Below are 12,844 nucleotides of genomic sequence, written 5' to 3' on the forward strand. Positions count from 1 at the left end.
GTATTCTTCTTCCATATATTCATCTCTAGCTGTATCTCGCCTGTTATATCTCTCTGTCTATCCTTCTCTTTATTTATCTGTTTATCTATCTTTCTATCTATTTATTTTGCCAGCTATCTAACTAACTATTTACATATTTGGTGGTACCTAAACGCCACGCATTCTATTTACTTTTATTATTTCTCCTTCCATATATTTTATCTTACGCCTCTATTTTTTACAACTCTGTCTTTATCCTCCCCACCTCTCTCTCTCTCTCTCTCTCTCTCTCTCTTCCTCTCTATCTTTTTATCGCCTTTTATCTATCTATCTTTCTCATTCTCTTCTTCGTTCTCTCTGGCAGCATCCATCCTTATCTATGGATTATTTTCTCACAAAATCCCATCCATTTTTACATCTCTTAAATTTGCACTTTTCCTTTTAATTTGCCCTGGACATTTTCAATATCTCTATTATTGTTTCTCTTTATCATTCTCTTGGTGTTCTCATTCACTCTCCTTCTTCCTCTCTCTCTCTCTCTCTATCTCTATCTCTCTTTATTCCTACCTCTTTCACGCTCTCTCTTTCTGTCTCTTTATTCCTACCTCTCTCACACTCTCTCTCTATCTATCTCTATTTCCTTCTGTCTTTCATTTTATTTTGCGCTTTCGTTTCTCTAGTGATTCTCATTAATCTTCTACAACTTTTTTCTCTTTCATTCCCACTCTTTCACTCTCTCTCTCTCTCTCTTTCTTCTCCACCCACTTACTCTGTCTTACTTTCTCCTTTACTTTCTTTCCCATTTTCTGTATACACACAGACCTAGACACACACATACACATGCACGCACTTACTCACATACAAACACACACACACAAACACACACACACACACACACACACACACACACTCATATATATATATCTCTTATGTACTCTCATATTTTCTCCCTCCCTCCCACATTTTCACATTTTATTTTCACTATATCTCTTTCTCAACCTCTCTCCCCATCTCTTTCTCTCTCTCTCTCTCTCTCTCTCTCTCTCTCTCTCTCTTTCTCTCTCTCTCTCTCTCACTCTCTCTCTCTCTTTCTCTCTCTTCCCTTCTCCCTATCTTTCTCACTATCAACTCTCTTCAATTTCCGTCTAGATTTAAGCTTTCTCAAATAAATATGTTTCAACGAAACAATTGTTTTTTTACTCCACTCAGTCTCCATCTTTAAGAGGATTACTATGTCAACAGGAGCAAGGAAAACAATGACATCAGCAATAGCAAGAACAACAGTAGCAGAGATGATGATGATGATGATGATGACGACGACGGTGGCGACGATGATGATGATGACGGCGACGGCGGCGGTGGTGGTGGTGGTACTTTTGATAGTCTAATGATGATGAGGATGATGATGATGATGACGGCAACGACGATTACGATGATGACGGTGATGATGAGGCCGACGACGACGATGCTGACCATGATAGCTACAATGACAGTGATGACAGCAGACACGACAACAGCGACAAAGTCGACGACAATGACAACGATGATGATGATCATGATGAGGATGATGAGGTTTTTGGCGACTATATGATTATGAAGAAGCGGGGTATAAGGTAGAGGTGACGGAGCATTCATCGTGTGCAACACACACCCTGAAGCATGAGCACATAATAAAATAAAGTTGCAAACACAGCATAGACACGCTTTAAGATTAATGTCCAATAAAATAACACAACTCACATTGCACACAATGATATGATACACAAAAATAACGACAAGCTAATCCTAATACTAAAACAAATTGATGCAGTACAGTCAGAGAAGGTGGATATACCTCTTACGATAACAGAAATAACTGCACGCAATGCAGTACACACCTCAAGAAGTACGAGGTGCTGGAAATGGCGCAGTAAAATTTCGCATGAAACTATCAAAAAAGTAACAACAACAACAATCTGTGTAAGGCACAGGAACTCTGATATAAAGGGTACTTTACTAGATTGGTGTAGGATAGCTTGTCTCAATTAAGGGTAGATAGGCCGGAATTCTGTAGACATTTAAAAAAAAAAAACAAATGTAAGAAGCCTTCAGAGCAAGAATTACTTGAGTTTTAGAGAAACCTTTGCACAGGTGAGAAGAAACGAAGCTGTAATATAACTGTGATATGCTAAAGATTAACATACATAATCGAGGCACAAAGTTTATAGAAGACTAAACATGAGAAGAAATCAGCGCAGATGTTACGTTTCTATTGAAAAAGTCCAGAAAATGTAAGACATCTGGTAAGGATAAGATCCCAAATGGTTGGCCAATGCTATCAATTTATTTGTTACCCAAAAATGATTAAACTAAAAGAAAGACGATGAGGAAATATGAATTAGATTCTGAACATCAGCTTGCTGAAGTAACAGAAACTTGAGAACTACAGGCCCATAACATGCATTACGACAACGTACAATTTTCTTACATCTTTGTAATGGAACGTACTTATATTTTCCTCATTAACAACATTTTTCCCTGATGAATTAATAGCTATAAACATTGATAATACGGATGTTAATTAGCAGAATTATTGTTGGTGATTGTCACAATAGCAAAAAGAAACATCTTTCAATGGCCTGGATAGATTACAAAAAAAAGCCTTCGATAATCTTCCCCAAAGCTAGAAACAGGAATGCCTGGAGACATTCATAATTTCCCAAATAATCAGGAATTATTTTTCTCATGTCATGAAGCACTGAAAAATGACAATAATTTTCTACACGCAGATTTTAACTATAAATTCTGAAGAAGATAATATCAGTTGTGGAATTTTCCACAGAGATTCATTATCTCTTGTTTAGCACTGTTTCTCCTAAGCAAACACCTGAATGAAACAACTTGTGAATGAAAGGTGTATGAAATAAAAAAAAAAGAACCATCAATTCAATTCATTCTCTATATAGGTGCCTTGAAACTTTGTACCAAAAACGACGATCAAATCTTCAAGCATTCCTTCAGAGAGTGAAACAATTTAGTGATGACACCAAAATGGAATTTCGGCCTGATAAAAGCGCCAAAGCAAACTTTGTCAAGGGAATATCAAATACATGCGCCATCACTCTACACAGAGATGGTGCAATAGAAGAATTAGAACTTGAAGGAAGTTATATGTATCTAAGTGTCTGAAGGAGCTGGAATTAAGCAATCACCAATTGGAGAAAATATAAGAAAGGAATGCCGTTGTAGAGTAAGAGCTATTCTGAAACAGAGTTGAATGCCAGAAACAAAACTTAGGCCATAAATACGTTAGTCAAATATGTATTCGTATACAGCTGCAATGTTACAAACTGGTTCTTTTCTGAGATCAGCAGAGCTAGTGCCAAAATCCGAAAGCTGACAATACATCATGTATATCACAACGAATACACCTTCCGAGAAAAGATGGCTGTTGTTAATTAATACAATCTCAACTCTCAATGAAAATTGCAACTTTGTTGCTCACCTGCAACAAGCAAATGACTGCAAGTTACAGCTGGTTCAGTAACATAAAAATACCAAAAGTTACACTCACTGACGGAAATAAAATTAATATATCTTCTGGAAATGTAGCTAATTGAACCAGTATCCGAAGACTGTGTTGTCTCTTTATTTAACAAAAACAAATAAGAAAAAATATAGCCAAATAAACAACGTCTAGTACACTATTGGAAGCAAAGTGCACTACATGGCAAATACCTGATTAGAGTTCGAGACCTTGATGTTGACCAAACATTTACCTATCAGTGGTCAGCATGCACTGGTCACAAGCTACAAACAGAGGATTTTGTTATTGCTGCTCAGGACCAGCATCTCCCAACTAGGAATTACCAGTTAAATGTCCTGAAACATAAAAGCAGGCTATCGTGCCGCGGATGAGGAAAATATCCAGACAATTGGCCACATAATCTCAGGATGTGGCCGTAATGGTTATGCTGCGCTTCGCTGATGAGGTCTAATAATATCAAAACATACAACAGAAATATCACTGTATTTCCAAACATCAGACTCCCACACAGACACACACACTTCCCGCTTCACTTCATCCTATTACTAATCTATTCAATTAATATTTAATTAATTTCAATTCTGAGGTTGTCTTCCAAGAATTTCTAGACCAGAATTAACCATTAAATTAACCTAATGCTATTTTATTTCTTCATTACGATAATTCTAATTAAATATAAAAAATCATAACTCTTTATTAGTTTACTGTTAGCTCTAATGCATCTCTTTGCTTCTGAAGTATTGAAACACCAGCCTGGTATATTTTTATGTGTTTGTTGTTAAGAGGATAACTATCTTTCCTATAATTTTCGCTTCTTTTTCCTCGCCTTCAATTTTTCAGTCTTCTAATACACCCCCCCCCCCACTTTCCTCTGGCCTTACTTCTAATTTTGCCTTCCTCATTTCCCATTTCTTTTCCATTTTCTCACTTCTTTCAGTTTACTCATTTAGATGTTACTCTCTCTCTCTCTCTCTCTCTCTCTCTCTCTCTCTCTCTCTCTCTCTCGCACTGTTTCTTACACTATATAAATTCACTTTCCACTTCGATTATTTCACTCTATAACTCAAACACACTCTTTCATTTTCTTTCATGCTCACTGCAATTTCATTCCATTCGATACTCTTTTCTGTACTCACTCACTGCCCTCCTAGTATTCTCCTTCCCTCAAACGGAACTCTCACGCGTTTATCTACTTTTTTCTTCCTTCAACTATGATTTTACATTCGGCATTATTTTTCTCTTTAGCCTCACATCCGTCCTTTCGGCGTCCTCACGGTAAATGAAATCATCATCATCGTCGTCGTCGTCGTCGTTATTATAATTATCATCATCATCATCATCATTACTGTTGTTCTTGTTGTTGCATTTGTTATTCTGTGTTTCTATTGCACAAATTTACTCTTAAATAAACTATGGTCTTTATATATATATATATATATATATATATATATATATATATATATATATATACATAAAGATACACATACATATATAAGTATGCATATATACATATGAATATATATATATGTGTGTGCGTGCATAATATATATATATATATATATATATATATATATATACGTACAAACATACATACATGCATACACACACATATATATATATATATATATATATATATATAGTAAACGTTTAACTAAAGAGGGAAAAAATAAAGAATAATATTTGAAATGTGTCCAGAGAAATGGAAGTAAAGAAAAGATATTCTATAAAAAAATACGCCACCAAGCATATATAAATAAATACGTACGCCATAGTGTTTCGATGGAGGGACTGATGATGATGATGATGTATCATATGAAGGGTTTGAAATGAAGTGAAGAACATAAATAACGGTGTTTCAATAAAAAGGACGGTTCATAGAAGAAATTCAGAAGATAGATTTCAAAGCAACAGTTACTTTTTATTTTACATAATATCGATAATCAACGTAAATATAAATACTAACATTTCTAAACAAGTAGTATACACTGGCATTTATTTCTTGTGTGTGTCGGTGTGTGGGGGGGGGGGGATATAACTAATGGAAATATGGTTTGCAAAAGAAGAATAATAGAATGCAAAATATATAACTCATCTAATATATTGTCTCTAATATGATGAAATAAGAAAATGAGAACAAAATAAAATTATTCATAATTTTTTTTCTTCTCCGCCATCTCTACCACTAATATTTATTTTTCAGTTCGGTTTGAAAGAATTAAATGCATATATCACGTGTGTTGATCTTTAAAATTAAATCACCGGAGCGGAATACAGAAACGAAAAGGCATTGAATGCGAATTGTTTTAAAAAATGAAAATAAAAAAATAGGTAAGAGTTGAATAGATACTGGATAAATCTACGAGATATATTGGCTCATATTTCCTGTCGCCTATTGATATGTATATATATATGTGTGTATATATATATATATATATATATATATATATATATATATATATATATATATATATATACACATTAAAATAATGATTTCTTATATACCCACATTAGCACAGATTTGTGGGAGAGGGAAAAAAATCAATTGAATCGAAATCCAATATGTGATTGCTACTTATTTCATCGACTGAGTCTCTATGCATTCGCTCGACCTGTTAGAAATAGCAGCTATAATTACACCGTATTACCATTTGTAAAACGAAGGACATATCAGATAATATACTTACTGATGCGTGTGTGTGTGTGTGTGTGTGTGTGTGTATGTGTGTGTGTGTGTGTGTGTGTGTGTGTGTGTGTGTGTGTGTGTGTGTGTGTTGTGTGTGTGTTTCTAAACAATATATAGACTGGCATTTATTTCTTGTGCGTGCATGCGTCCATGGGCGCGCGTGTGTGTGTCTGTGTCTATGTGTATACCTGTGTGTGTAGGTGGTGTAACTAACGGAAATATGGTTTACAAAACAAAATAAATAAATAAAATGTAACATTTATAACCCATCTAATGTATTGTCTGTAATACGATGCAGTAAGAAAATGAGAACAAAAATATTATTTATTATTTTTTCTTTTGCCCACCTCCACCACTTTTTCAGTTCGGTTCGAAAGAATTAAATGCGTAAGACGATCTGAAGCGATACAAAATTCCCTTTTCTTCCTGGGAAAACAATGCATCAGAATGCAGGACCTGGCACCAATCCTGCTTCTCTTCAGTTCAAAGATTTGAGCAAAGTCGACTCCAATCTCAGGATCAACTTCGTGCAAACATGACGGCACGCTGCCAAAAGGCTGCTCTTTTAAATAGAAACGTTACTTGTCATTCTGTTTTGTGCCACGAAACAAAGCAGGCCATGCCGTCCACTCAAGAAAGCACATAGTAAATAATCCACAGGCACTCGAGCAAATTGAGTCCTCAACTTGTTCCATTTGCCAAAAGGCACTATATATATATATATATATATATATATATATCACAAATGAAATACTACCTTAGATGTGCTACGGTGTATTATAAACATAACTAAATACAACAAACTTCTATTCTTCTGCTATCAACAGCCCTTCGTGCCTCACGAAAGCAGAAAGCCTGTCATATTTAAATGTATATCCTTTAATAAGGGGTTACCAGTAATTTGCAAACACTGGTGTCGCTATAATACACGTTATGAATGAAATACTGGTTTGAGAAAACAATACAGGATAAAAAATACTGGAATACTTTTGATCATGGCTCTGTCAACTATGGCTGACCTGGCACCAAATAGACCTTATGGCATTGTTTCAATTGATATTGACTCTAACTTTTAACGGTTTAACCCGATATTGCTGTCACATTGTAACATAAGCCACACTATTAAGCAGTTTGTTCATTTTCCTGCTAAGACTTCACCTGAAGCCATAACCGAAACACTGGACTACGAATAAGCGGTGTTCAAACCATGACATTGCTGTATTTTCTTTTTATATTTAAAATTACATCGTCAAGTTTGAATTTTTAAGCGGCAGGTAACGATTTCAGTAACACTTGGTTTTATTTTTGTTTTTTGTTTTTTTGTTTTTTGTAGAAAATCGAGTGTCTGCATAAAGGCTACCTCGTTGGTTTGTCTTAAAGGTATTATTTCTTTATTTGACCAAGAGAATTCGACTGAAATGATGTTGAAAGGCAAACAATTGATACTAGCAAATAGTGGGTAGAATGATGGCAATACTATAATTCTCAATCATTGTTATTTCAGACCTAAAGTTACGTTAGCACGTCCTAAGTTCTTACAGTATTTGCCAGAGATGAGATTAAACTAATATTAGTTCTCGAACGAATATTTTCATTTCCTAAATACATGCCGTATTCAAATAGAAAATAATTAGAATTGCAGAGTTGTCACCCCTTCGCATTGATCAAATTTAATTACTATTAACCATTGAGTCTACGTTTTTCTCTTTTCATTGAAAAGGTAAATTTAATTAATTTAAATTCATTTGCTCAATACATTAAGTATGTTAACACAAAATTAAATATATTATCACAAAGAAACCAACGATGGACGCTCTACCTCACCTCATTGAACCTGCTAGAAATAGCAACTAAATGTTATTTAAAGTACAGCCTACTACCATGGAAAAAAAAACAAGATAAAGCAGGAGTGGGTTCACTGCATGAAAGAAACAGACGTGATGGTCAGGCTGGAATTCATTTGATCACAGGCTTGCTTGACCGTAGTTGACCTAAGCCAAACAACAAGAGCAATACCAGAAGTTTTTTTGTATTTTATGAGATGAGTTATTAGACGCGTTGTTTGTTTTTTGACAATTAACTTCATTACATGTACTGCTGAGAAAACGGTTAGATCAGGTTCAATCCATGCTCTAAATCAAGTCTGTCACCCAAAGTTGTTAAGTGATAATATTCGTAGACACATTTCTTTCAGCAATGCTTCCAAAGATGGGTGTATATTATCGGAAAACAAACAGTAGGACATAAGAATCAAAGCCACACACTTCGGAATGAGGAGCAGATGATTATGTCGATCTCCAGCAAATGACTTGTACTTCTTGTTATCGACACCTTTCAGATGATGATAAAAAGCAAAGTCAGCCATACATTGATTTGAACTTGGAACGTTAAGAGACGTAAACAAATTATGCGAAGAATATATTTTACCGAAGCAAACGACTGATAAGCTGCAAGTAAACATCTATGCGTTAATTTGAACCCTGTTAAAAACGGCAGTCAAGTTCTTTCAAGTTACGGCCAAATCTTTAAAAAATGATGGATACATTTCATTATGTGGCTCTTGATGTACAGCAACAGAAAAAAAGACGAGCGCTTTTGTCATTGATCGATTTGAATAGGGTTAATCTGTGGATAAACAACAGAATCATCAGTTTTTCTACACAAGTTTAACATATTACTGTCAAATCGTTTTTCAGATCTGTTTTTCTCACATTTATGTACAATTTAGTGAATAAAATCAGTATTAGAAAGAATAAAATCTCAAATCAGATTAGGCAAAAAGAAAAGTTCAATAAAGAATTATATTTCATGTAAACTAAAAGTATAATTAAAGAGAAGATAATTTTGTATTTAGTTTTATTCTAAGTTTAGTTTTATTCTGTCTCATATACGTGATAGAAGTATCTTAGCAGATCTCTAAACGGAAAACATGTTTTCTGTAGGCGGAAGACATGTTTACTCTGAGCGGAAAACATGTTGGTAACTGACACAGAAATAAGGAGAAAACATTTCCTGTCACTTTTTAATAGTTGCGATTTCCAATATCTGCTATTGAGATGTCAGTATATAAGTATCTTGCCACTAAATGGAGACTATAGAAGTATTGAACAATGGGAATAAACATACTTCAATTGTTCAATTGTTTGTTCAAATGCATGACAATGAAATGGAATTATTACAGACAACTGTATCAATACGATGAACGTAGCGGTGCAAAAATAATCGACACTTTGATTATTTCGAAGGGATTGATCTATACTAAACAAGAGTAGATGAAGAAAGCTTTTTTGATGTGACATTAGGTCAATAGATATAAAATAGTGCATTCACAATTGCATAGAGAATTAGGGCTCAAAGGAAAATGTCCTAAGGTTTTAGTGAAAACAAAATACAGAAAGAAACCTTCAAATATTGCTGTTGAAACATTTTGTTCATTATTGGATGGAAACGATTGTAAATATGCAGGATGCTCCCTTGATTTTTCTGTTAAATAAAATGTTTAATTCTTTTATAATGCTGAAAATAAATGCAAATCAGTAAATGAAGCCACTACACAGGTTCATTCAAATTTTTTGTCAAATCCGTATACAAAACTAATGCCTTTATGCAAGAGTTTACAATTACAGTGAGGAAGGTTGTTTACTTTGCAGCCTTTCTATGAATAACAGCTGTGAAACTTTCAGTAATGCATGAATACACTGAAGGAATAAGCTTCTATTCTATGGAATATTATAGAGACAGGGATTAGAGTTCACAAACAAATGCAACATTTATATCAATATTGGTTTCCAAATTTTGGCACAAAATGCAATCCACTTAACCTCCCACCCTGCCCTGGTAGGATACGACTGTTCCATGTCAAATTAACGGGTAAAAGAGACGCGCTGGATGTAGCAGATAAATTCCTCTCCTGTCTGGACAGTGAACATTTGTCGGAATGTCCAACTGAATTTTTAATCGCGAAATGGTCATGGATGTAATTCAAGGGCATGTACATCTTTGGTGCAGTTCCCAGATCGAAGGTCGATAAGTGTGATACAATGTAACAAGGTGGAACCTTTAAATTACGGGTACCAGTAAGAAGAGATAAAAAGATAATCAACCGCATTACTGCTCCGGTAGTTTATTTATCAACCCTGGAATTATAAAAGGGAAAACGTTTTTGGCGGGATTTGAACTCCGTACGCAAAGTACTGGTATGTCGCAAGGTATTCTTTGAAGGAACAAATGAGTCTGTCAATTCGCTATCTGGTATGCTGGATAATTCTTGTATTCTTTTCGCTGATTTCCGTCAATGGTTTGTAGTCATAGTGGTATATCGCCTTCAAGTATTTGGTTGATTATATCAACCACAGGACTTATATCAATCTGAAATCGAACCTGGAATTACGTGCTTCATAGTAAATTTGTTAAGGAGATGACTTTGCCTATGCCTAGGACCAATATTTAAACGAATAGTTTAGTTTCACTCTCAGTTATAAATTAAACCATCTTGGCCATCGATAGAATAGCAAATGAGTTTGAAGAAATTTGGAACAAATGTTTACGAAGCAACATTAATGGGTAATTGGAGACTACACCTGGGAAAGTCTCCAAGTATCATATGAAAGGAATTGATAAGTTAGCCAAATATTGGTTTCCCTTTCTGAGACTGAATAAAACTAAGGAAAAAAATTGCTTTCCTTGTGATAAAATGCTTTAAAGGAATACACTAATGCGTCACTTATCAAATAGTTGACAACTGTTATCAAATATCTTATTTTACAAATGATAAATCGATGGTGATAATATATCTTGAGGATGTTGCACTGTGTAAGATCATAGTTTTGGCCATTTCAAAATTCTCAACTTGATACATAATGACTGTGGATCACTTCACACTATATACTGGAAATAGCTCCAGCCTGAAATAATCTGCTTCCTACATTACTGTACACATTTCAAATCGAGCCAGAGAAAAAGTGAATCATATTGCATATACTACTTTACATGGATACGATTCACTGTACATAAAGGTCTCTAAATTTATACCACATTGTATACACGCTGTTCTACAGAGATATAATTTTAGGGTTAATATTATGGAATGCTTTATTATAGACACCAAACTATTTCATACAGATGAACAAACGAAGAGGCCCCTACCCTGTCTGTACATCTACTAAAAATAATAATCAAATTTCCCTCAAATTACACTGAAAGTGTTCGAAAATGAATAAGAACATATATTAGTTTATGCAGTCATGGATATACAAAAAAGAAATTACGGAACAGTCACGACTGAAAAGCTTTAATTCCAGATTTGCTCGATCAACACAAGTTTTAACAAAATCAAAGCATAAAATAACATGATATAAATGAAACGAGTATTTGGTTTATTTTTAGTTGCATCAATCTAGAAAATGCGAAAACAGGCGCATGCAAGAGGTTTGCTTTGCAGCCATGTTTTCAGGCTCAGTCACAGTGCACAACGTCTTGGGAAATGTCTTCTACTATAGCTTCGGGCCAGCCAATGCCTTGCGGGTGAATTCAGCGGACGTGGAAGCTTGTCGTGTGTATGTGTGTGTGTCGCACACAGCTTGACGGCCGATATTGCTTGTTTGTATTCTTGCAAGTTAAGAGCTTGGAAAAGGAATCCGATATGATAAAACTAGACTAAAACCTTCGAAATTGCACCACAGAAATAGCTATAATCAAAACATCATATGATGGCTGGCTATTATTATACAGAATACTAAATTAGGAAGGCTTACTTTCTAAAAATAAGGTACCTCACCAAGCATTTTCTGGAAAGAGCATAATTAACTGAGTTCTGGAACCCTGTACACTGTACTTGGCAGGGACTTTATTCTATCAAGCAAGGTTAAAAGGTAATGTTCACTTGAAGGAATTTGAACTCTGAATGCCTATCATTTTACCGATTTTAACAATTTACTGTACATTACAAAGAAATGGTAAAATCGGGAAACAATATCAAACTTGATGCTTTCTTCCTACAACAGTAGCCCTATGATATATTTTCATTACCAGTATCGGTGTTAGAATTTGAAAGTTAGACTTCGGTATTTGAACAATTTTAAGCCCTCTATCACAAATATTATAACGAACTGGGATATCTCTTCTGACACTGACCAAATTTTATTGTACTAAAAACACACCCCAAAACACCAGCGTAGTATTAGGTACTTAGACAGAATGCAAGAATTCAGAATTCATTCTACTATAAATTTGTATAGATTGTAATGATTGGCAAAGTGTGTTGCAAATCGATATTTATTGGTTTATGGCTAAAAATGGAAACTCATATTGTGAAATTAAATATAAAAAACTGTACACATGATAATATTCTTAAAGTCTGGAAAGTGACGGGAGTATAGACAATAACAGCATATCTCTGAAATCAATAACTGCAAAATTGGCTTTGATGGTTATGCGATTTGTATCCAGGTGTAGGAAACATCCTTCAAATGACCTGAGAAAACAATATACATAGAACATGACTGTGTAACAGTATTAATGACAAATATGTTCGTAAGATATGTATTTTCATAAGATATCCAAAATAGTCACTGCAAGTGAGCTTTTTTCTGGGTTTCCGTTAATGTTATGGGACAGGCGAAAATACGCAACATGAATCAGTCTTAACCAATATTTTT

The sequence above is a fragment of the Octopus bimaculoides genome, chromosome 12 (genome assembly GCF_046866305.1).
Source record: "Octopus bimaculoides isolate indiv1 chromosome 12, ASM4686630v1, whole genome shotgun sequence".
Classification (NCBI taxonomy): Eukaryota; Metazoa; Mollusca; class Cephalopoda; order Octopoda; family Octopodidae; genus Octopus; species Octopus bimaculoides.